The sequence below is a fragment of the Triticum dicoccoides genome, chromosome 6B, assembly GCF_002162155.2.
Source record: "Triticum dicoccoides isolate Atlit2015 ecotype Zavitan chromosome 6B, WEW_v2.0, whole genome shotgun sequence".
Taxonomy (NCBI): Eukaryota; Viridiplantae; Streptophyta; class Magnoliopsida; order Poales; family Poaceae; genus Triticum; species Triticum dicoccoides.
In genome coordinates, this window is record NC_041391.1 from 616,916,456 (window position 1) to 616,926,470 (window position 10,015).

The window sequence follows — 10,015 nt, forward strand, 5'->3', positions numbered from 1 at the left end:
TGTTCTTTTCTGTGGTATTATGCGGAATGAAGATGTATGAAATGAAAAGAGAAGTACGCTATGGCATTGGGTTCATTGACCCAAATACCATTAATGAAGAGACATGGTCACGTGAGACGTCAAGAAAGGACACAAAGAGAAGCTGGCTAGAGTTTATCAAGCGACTAAATACCCAACCAGAAATACTACTTCCTTACAACTTCAGCTGAGTGTTACTGTCTTGTACGACAAATTCTGTTTTTTGCTTACTAGATGTTAATAAGTGTAGTTGATGAGTTACTCACATGCCCGCTTAATTATACAAACATTTTCAAATGCAGTTTCCACTGGATCCGAATAATCATCGAAGTTGATGAGGGAAAAGTTCAAGTATTGGACTCACTACTTAAGACATCATTGAATACACAATCGTGAGGGGGATTATCGACGAGTAATTTGAATCATTATCGCACTAATTAATAACTCCTTTATTCATTTTCTTTGCCGGCGGGTAGGGCTTGGCACAAGTTCATCAAATAGGTTGAAGGCCAATGGAAACAACAACTGAAATGGGTGCGACCCAAGGTAATTAAGTAGTACTAGCTATGTCCGTGCATCTCTTTAATTCTAGTTTCAATACCATTATCATGCTTGATTAATTATTATCTGATTGAATTCTATTCTCGCAAAGTGCATGAGCCAGACATCGGGGAATAATTTATGTGCGTACTACATTTGCGAGAACATTCGCATTGTGACGTCCGAAAGGAACACATCTTCAAGACAAGTTTGGGTACACAAATAAACACAATTCAAAGTTCTTTTTATCAATGATCTAAAACATATACACACAACTAATATATTCATATTGATCTCTTTCTTTAATTAAGATGCAATAGATGCGGGGTAAGATCCTACCTACGGACCGCGTACAAGCAATTCAAGAGAAAATTGCGGGATGTTTGCTTGACCCGGTCATACATCCCAAAGGAGAATACCATTAAACCTAATGCTTGCATGTAATGATCTATAAATTGTAGGAGAAATTGTATATACCAAATTTTGTATATATATATATGTGTGTGTGTGTGTGTGTGTGTGTGGTGTGTGTGTGTGTGTGTGTATGCATGGTCGTATGAGAAATATTGTATATGATTGGTCATATGAGAAATTCTATTATATATGATGTGTACAGTATGTGGTAGAAGTGGCACTTGACGTACGACTACAGTAGTGTAAAATATGTGTGAAATGAAGAACAATTAAATGAAAACACAAAATGAAAATGAAAATTAAACCATAATTCATAAATCATAAAAGCCTAAACCCCTAAACCCCTAGTCCCGGTTGGTATCACCAATCGGGACTAAAGGTCCCCCAACCCCCGGCGCGGGCTCGTGCCATGTGGTGGGCCTTTGGTCCCGAGCCGTGATGAACCAGGACTAAAGGCTGGGGGGCTTTAGTCCCCACCCTTTAGTCCCGGTTCGAGAACCGGGACTAAATGCCCTTACAAACCGGGACTAAAGGCTGATTATGCACTAGTGAAGGTATCCTGGACCAGTGCAACATCCCAACCACCAGAGACTGGGTCAAGAAGATCACCCATCTTGTGTAATAGAGACAATCCCTTTGTTGTTATATGCCTTCGGGTGTCACCACCCTGGAGCCAAGGGTCCACCCAAATTGTTGGAAATATGCCCTAGAGGAAATACTATTATATTATTATGTTTCCATTATTCATAATTAATAGTTTATATTTCATGTTATAACTGCCATGCTCCTGGAATATGCAGTTCAGTGGAAAAATCGTATGCACGTGTGAAATGATAAATGGTTAACAATAGGTCCCGGTCTTGCCTCTAAGACTGGCTTAAGAGTTGTTGGTGATCATGTTTTCCATATCTTAGGATATCATTCAGTGTAACGATAGTCCTAAAACAATATTGAGGGTATGACGTTAGAAGACCAATCATATTGAATCGACCCAATACTTGTATGTTATACTTTGTGATTATATCGTCTAAAATCATCTGTTATAACACAGAGTGTTATCAGGTGTTTTAGTTCCTCAGACCATGAGAGTGTCTCGGTCAATTCCTTCTAGACGATGGGCTTTGGGGTTGCTCAAACATCATCTGTAACAAGGTGATCATAATGACAAGTTTCAAGTTCACCGGAAAGTTTGACAAGTGACCGGATAGCTCGAGAGTGGGCTTTGCTCCTCCGATGATGGAGAGATATTCTTAGGGACCTCTCGGTTAGACGATGCCCATCATCGTCTAGCAAGAAAGAAAAACAAAACCGGTAACGAGAGCAACAGTATAGTGAGTATGGTTATGACTTAGGTGGATACCGACGCACAACGGATTTAGTAAAATATCGCAAAGAAAATGGAAAATCACATGATAACTAAAGGTTCACTCGAATATCATTCCTGTAATCATAGGGATCGATATGGATGTCCACGGTTCCGCTATCTGCTATCAGTCATTGAACGAAGGGATTTCGTTCATGTCTATGACTTACTGAACCAACGAGATCATAAGCTTAAGGTAATCATGATTTATTGAGTGTTAGTGTTACAGGAGTAATGAGAATATTTTTCTTGAAATTGTTTCATTAATATCGGGAATAGTTCCGAGAGGTTTCGGAAGCGTTTCGGGGTCACCGGAAGGGTTTCGGTGGATATCGGGTAATACCTAGTATTACCGATAAATATATATAGGTGGAAATTATTTCCGTAAATATTAAATTATATATATATAATGGTCTAAAAATATTTAGAACATTTTATATTTGATTGAAATATCAATGGGCCTAAAAAGGCCAAGAGGTGGAATGCAACTTGGGCCACAAGGGCCCAAGTAGGAAGGCAACCCCCTTTCTTGTAGGAGGGGGGGGGGATTGGACTTGGGGAGGAGTCATACTCCCCCCCTATGGCTGGCGCTTTCCCCCCTTGGTGTCTGCACTCTCCCTTCCCTCCAACCTATATATACTAGGGGATCTTGCTTTATTGGATACACAAGTTTTGGAGCCTCCTCTAGTTGATCTAGTTATAGTTCTAGTTGGTCCTAGTTAACTAATTAGAGCTAGCCTAGCCACCTCTAATCCTCATAATTAGAATTCCTATGTGGTTCTAATCTTTTGCCTCTAATTCTCCAGCGACCACTAGCTCTGGACGGCGAAGCACTGTCGGATCACGAAGACCGTACGCTTGCAACCAAGTAAAGAGACCGTGCTTTCGGTCTTCTGTTCAAGGGATAGTTTGAGGGCGGTTCGCGGGATTGTCATCGACACTTGAGGGACTCCAAGTACTATCTACACCGACTCATCTACTTTTGCTATACTCCGCAGTCGGTAAAGATCGTAGATCCAAACCCGATATGCATCTTCATACTGTTTCTGGGTGTTCGTAGGGCGATTTTTTTGTTTTCTACTATGTTTTCCAACAGTGGTATCAGAGCGGTTCTATGAGTAGATGCAAATTTCGACCTTGATCACATGTGATTGTGAGAGATGATGTTCTAGCTATGCTTCCCTTAGGTGTAGTTTCGGTTCAATTCATTAACGACATGGTGTCGCTTTTCACAAGGTTCTGACAATCACTCGACTCTAGCTATCGATTATCTTCTAACAGTTCCCTGGGCTTCACCAGTCAAGAATAGTGAACTGTTGTGTACGCAAGAGGGCGATGAAGATGGATGATCTTCTAGGGGGTCACGCATATTAGACGAGGTTTAGTGTGGGAAAACGATATTTTTAATTAAGTCTCTTCTTTCACACACCCCGAAAGTTAATCTAGCAACAAGGATTATTACTTTATGGTGTGCATGTAAGTAACTAGGTTTATTTGGAAACCCTAGAAGCCACGTAACTAAAATTTTCCAAACCGATAGGGGACGTCTAACTTGGCTTTGCAGGGTTTGCATATGATGCGGTATAGTCTTCGTCATGATAATGAGTTGATATATGAGATGGTTATATATTGTAATGTTAAGTGGCCTGCTCGTCATGACATGATGGATGGAGCCACGAGATTGCCACCTTAATGTAAATATAGTAGAGGTAGGTTACAAGTGACGGTGGCAAGACGTACATGGAGGACCTTGACGAGGAGAAAGGTGTACAAGGCGCGGGACGAGGAGCTATAATTTCATGCCACAACGGAATTTCAGATTTTGGTGCCACGACTACATTTTCTGAAATGGCCGCCACATAGCGTTTTCTGAGATTGCCGCCACGACAACGTTTTTGAAACAGCTATCACGGCAACGAAATATTGGTCGTCACTTCGCTTCAACTGGAGATTGAAGACGATCATGGAGAACTCACGGCGCCTAGGGCTATACCATATCATGCCTATTATGAATGGCCTGACTTGTTTATCCCTTTGTTATTTGCACCCTTTGATTGGGCAGTAATCTATTATTAGGATGATCTCGCACAGTAAATATCAAGTTAAAATGTGCTCTTCCAAGTGTTGCAATCGTCTATAACACGTGGCGTTTCGGTGTGCGTCATGTCCACATGAGTACAAACGGGACATCACGTGTAAGAAATGGATGGTTAGACCATGTATGTAGTTAGCATTCGATTTTCTTGAATTTCTAGCAGAATCGTTCGGAGCTCGGAGCACGAAGCATCAAACGATGAACAAGAGTTATATGGAGATATGATTGGCAAAAGTTTGCCCCGGTCAACATTCTCATCATCAATGATGTAAACATCAATGGCTCAGAACTAGACTTGGATCTTGAACCACTCACTATAATTATGAGAGATACTAATTTGAGTGGGAGTGCACTTTAAATTAAAATTTGTTTTAATAACTAGAGAAATATTAATTGTGAATTGTCTCTAAAATTATTTGTGTATTTATTGTTGTAGATTAAATGGCTCGCAATATGTTCAACTTAGCTCCTACGCTTGAGAAAGAAAAGTTGGCTGCAAATGATGGAAACTATATGGATTGGATCCAAAACCTGAGATTTGTTCTTAGGAGTGCTAAAAAGGAGTACTTGCTGGATCATCCCCTGGGTGATTCTCCCATGAAGGATGCACCATCAGAAGAAGTAGTTGTGTATGCTGCTCGTAGTGATGACTATGAGGCAGTCCAGTGTCTCATGTTAACTTGCATGGATTCTGAACTAGAGAAGAATTTTGAATGATCTACCACTCAATTTATAATTGGGTCACTGGAAGTACTCTATAAGAAACATGCAAGGACCGAACGGTTTGAATTAACCAATGCCCTGATTGAGTGCAAGATGAAAGAGGGTTCCTCAATGAGTGAGCATATAGTGAAGTTTGCTGGCTATGTTGATAGACTTGCTTCACTAGAAGTTGGAATTCCACCAACACCCGGTACTGATATTGTGCTTGCTTCACCCCCCCCATCTTACGATGGTTTTATCATGAATTACAACATGAACGGGGTGGAGCAAAGTGCAAACGAATTGGTTGCTATGCTCAAAACTGCGGAAGTTGAGATGCAGAAGAACAAAGAAGTGTTGATGGTAAACAAGACTACCAGTTTGAAGAAGAAGGGAAAGTCCAAGAAGAAATCAACTGGTGCTAGTAAGACTGTCTCTCAGAATAAGAACAAGGGGGAAACCATTATGGAGACTGAATGTTTCTACTACAAATAGAAGGGTCACTAGAAGCATAACTGCAAGAAGTACTTGGGGGATAAGAAGAATGATTCTTCCGGTAAAGGTATAAACGTTATACAAAGTTAATGTTATTTTACTTGTTTCTGTATGTCACAATTATTTGGTACTGATCGATTGCTCTCGTTTACTATCCAATGCAGGGACTACAGAAAGCTCACAAGTTGAGAAGAAATAAAAACGTGATGCTACTCAAGGATGGTGATGGGATCGCTACTTGAGACTAGTGGAGTCTATCTTCAAGATTTATCTTAGGATCGAATAATAGTTATTACATTTTGGAGTTGTGTAAGACATTATGTTTTGGATTATGTGATAGATTTTCTTATAAAGTTTTGAACAATAGTTGTTGAAGTGGTTATAAGAATATGTTTGGATTTACCTCAGATTTTGAAGGTTTATTAATGAATATTTATTTGAAAATTTATAACATCAAATGCTAAACATCTTGAGAAGACTGATAAACTCCACTTGAATGTGGCACTGCTTGGTTATATTGAATAGTAATCTTCATATAGATGAAGTATTGGATTATCTTGATTGAGAAATCAAATAAAAGAATATAGTGATGTATAAGGTCCGATGAATAACACATGGCGCGGTGGATAATATGCTTCATTAAAGATTAGGAAAAAATGATTTACTTAACATAGATTTTTAATATTTGAATAGTTCAATAGAATATCAGAATATACTCCATTTTTAGATGTTTCTTCGAGTTTTGTTAGGGTTTCTATTCTACTCACGAAGGCAAGATGGCGACGGCTTCCTGAACCTCCTAGTCCCCATGCCGGATTTGTTTTTGGTGGATTTGCTCGGATCTGGTTGTCGTTTGTATTCGTTCGCGTGTCTTCAGGTTGGATCCTTCCAATCTACACTACTCTTCGTCGGCGGCTGTTGCTATTCTCATGTGCTGGTCCCATGGGCCTTAGTATGACAACTTCCCGACTGTCTACCACAACAAGTTTTTTTGCGGGTAGCACAACAAGTTTTGCTAGGCTTTGGTAGGGGAGCGGCGGTGCTGACGGCGTGCCTTTGGCTCGCATGAATGCTTGTAGTCATCGTCAGGTGGTCTACGGATCTGGATATAATTTTTATTATTTCTTATGTTTGTTGTACTGTCATGATTGAAAGTGAATAAATTGAAAGTCTTCTAGTAACAAAAAATATATCAAATCAATCATTAAGAAAAGAGATTATTACAAATATCAAAACAATCATTAAGAAAGGGGACTGCTATTGACTTGATCACTCCTTGTCGAATTTTCTTCCACTCCCGCACAATCCTAATGGACTGGTAATTTAGGTTGGTTGTAATGGGAGTATCATAGCTAATATTATGCATGCTAATTACGCAATTTTGATGAGGTGTAATTGAATTAAATGAAGAAAGGGAAAGTCAAGTATCATCATGATATTGTATCATAATAAATGTTATACTACTGTATGTGTCATGCATGATACTCCCTCGGTTCCTAAATATTTGTCTTTTTAGTGATTTCAAATGGACTACCACATACAGATGTATATAAACATATTTTAGAGTGTAGATTCACTCATTTTGCTTCGTATGTAGTCATTTGTTGAAATGTCTAGAAAGACAAATATTTAGGAACGGAGGGAGTAATAAATAAAGTGCTACTCCCTCCGTCCCATAATGTAAGACATTTTTTAACACTACGCTAGTGTCAAAAAACGACTTATATTATGGGTCGGAGGGAGTACATGATACTAATATGTTATACTATGCGAATTAATTGAAAAAAAAACACCACATTTGGGGCATCGTTTGCGGAAAACCACCAGGTCACTAATTTTTTGCAAAAATCACCATGGATTCAGTAAACATTTTGCAAATAGCACTGATCAGGTGATTTGGCCCGTTTGATCACTTTCCGACAAGTGGGACCGGATTGTAAGAAGATGACTTAGAATTTTTTTTACAAAACACACCCTTGGATCTAAAATTAAAAAGCAATCAACCCCTGCGCCCGATCTAATCGGGAGGAGGCAACCGACAGCGGCAACGGGAGCCGGTGGGGGCGGCAACCATGGCTCTCTCTGGATGTGCAGCATGTGTAGCCGGGGAGCCGGAGCACAACGTCGCCGGTGATGGAAAACCGGGGAGCTGGAGCAGCTGTGCGGTGGCCACGGCGTGGACTAAGCGGAGGCGGCCGCTGGGAGCTCGACCTTGAAGCCACGACGGCGCCCTTTGCCATCTCGTCCGCCAGGATGCCTTGGCCGTGCCTCGGTCGTCTGCCGGGGACGCCCAGGCTGCTTGACACCGTGGATGGGGCCCAACCTCCGTGCGCTTCGGCCGTCGCCGGCGGCGGCTCCGCCATTATCCAGCGCCTCTTTCCCTGCTCCTACACCTCCCGCTGCCCCTTGCTCGCGCCATCGGAACCTCCATGCCCGCAGGAGAGCCCCGCAGGCCCGTGCGCACGCGCCACCGAGCCTCGCGCTGCTCCGACTTGCCCGCAGATGGCCCCCGCCAGTTCGCCGGTGTACCGGGCACCACCGCTGTCCCCTCTTCCTCTCCTTACTCCCGTATCGCTCTCCCTCCCCCCTTCTCTCTCTCTCCAGGATGGCCTAGGCCGCTGGCCGAAGCCGGATCCTCCAGCGGCCATGAGCCAGCAACCACTGGGAGGGAGCTCCCCTGTACCCTCCGGCCATGAGCTCCATGAGCTCCGGCTGGTGGCTCCCCTGTACTCTGGCCCAGGTGGCGCAGGGGCGGCCTTGGCGAGGTCAGGGACGAACTCCAGGCCGCGAGGTTCGCCTGCGCGCGCGCGGGGTCGATTGCTTTTCTATTTCAGATCCAGGGGTGTGTGTGCAATTTTTTTGCTAAGTCATTAAGAAAGGGGACTGCTATTGACTTGATCACTCCTTGTCGAATTTTCTTCCACTCCCGCGCAATCCTAATGGACTGGTAATTTAGGTTGGTCATAATGGGAGTATCATAGCTAATATTATGCATGCTAATTAGGCAATTTTGATGAGGTGTCATTGAATTAAATGAAGAAAGGGAAAGTTGAGTATCATCATGATATTGTATCATAATAAATGTTATACTACTGTATGTGTCATGGATGATACTCCCTCAGTTCCTAAATATTTGTTTTTTTAGAGATTTCAAATGGACTACCACATACGGATATATATAGACATATTTTAGAGTGTAGATTCACTCATTTTGCTTCGTATGTAGTCATTTGTTGAAATATCTAGAAAGACAAATATTTAGGAATGAAGGGAGTAATAAATAAAGTGCTACTCCCTCCGTCCCATAATGTAAGACGTTTTTAACACTACACTAGTGTCAAAAAACGACTTACATTATGGAACGGAGGGAGTACATGATATTAATGATACTATGCATTATGGAGGTAGTATCATACGCTAGTATCATATGCATGATACTAGTATATGATACTCCCATTACAATCAGCCTTATGGATAGCCAAAGCTTCAGCGTGTATGCATCTACAATTGTGCCCATAAAGCTGTTCTCCGCCGCAATGAAATCGCATGCATCGTCTCTAAGGACAACACCAACAGCAGATGTGCTACCTTCACACTAGAAGGTCGCGGTGCTACGTAACAGTGCATCGTGAGGTCATAGACTGTAGAGAGCACGGTAGCAAGTGAAAACACTCTTCCGTTTGTTCTGTTGAGTCAGTTGGATTGCTTTGGCCTGGCTACAACGTCTCTGGCCAGCGTTTATCATGGCGCCTGCTTATCCCTCCCAAAGTTTGAGCCAAAGGTGCAACTTTTTTCAGGTACGGAAATGACGTCCAGAGTTGCAGCCCCATTCGGAGTTCCTTGGGGATGTGAACAAAATTAAATGGGATAAACTTGGTGAACAATCTATATTTTCTTGCCACATGCTCCTACCCCCACGAATTGAATGCTCATCGAACTAATGAATATTTGGATATATGTTGATCTTTTCGGACTGAGAAAAGTTTGAAACTCGCTAGAAACTTTCTGAACCACACGTCCACTTTTATCTGCGTCGAGAGACGCACCTCATCCGGGTTATTCAGCAAATTTATGTTTCTTAACCAGAAATGCGCAGGTAAGCAGGCGCCATGAGGTTGACTAGTAGTTTCATTCCTCAAAAAAAAAAACCCATACTAGTTTCCATGTTTTTGCGAATTTTCTTAGTTTGGTTTATACAGTACTGTTTTAGTGTAGAGGGATAAGTATATTTTTCGTCCTCGAACTCTTCCCAGAGTTTAGAAATCGTCCCTCAACTCTAAACCGGAGAATTTTCGTCCCTCAACTATCCAAACCAGATAGTTTTCGTCCCTCGTGCCGCTTCGGGCGGTTTTAGTCTGGGGTGAACAATAAAATCGCAAAACAATAGC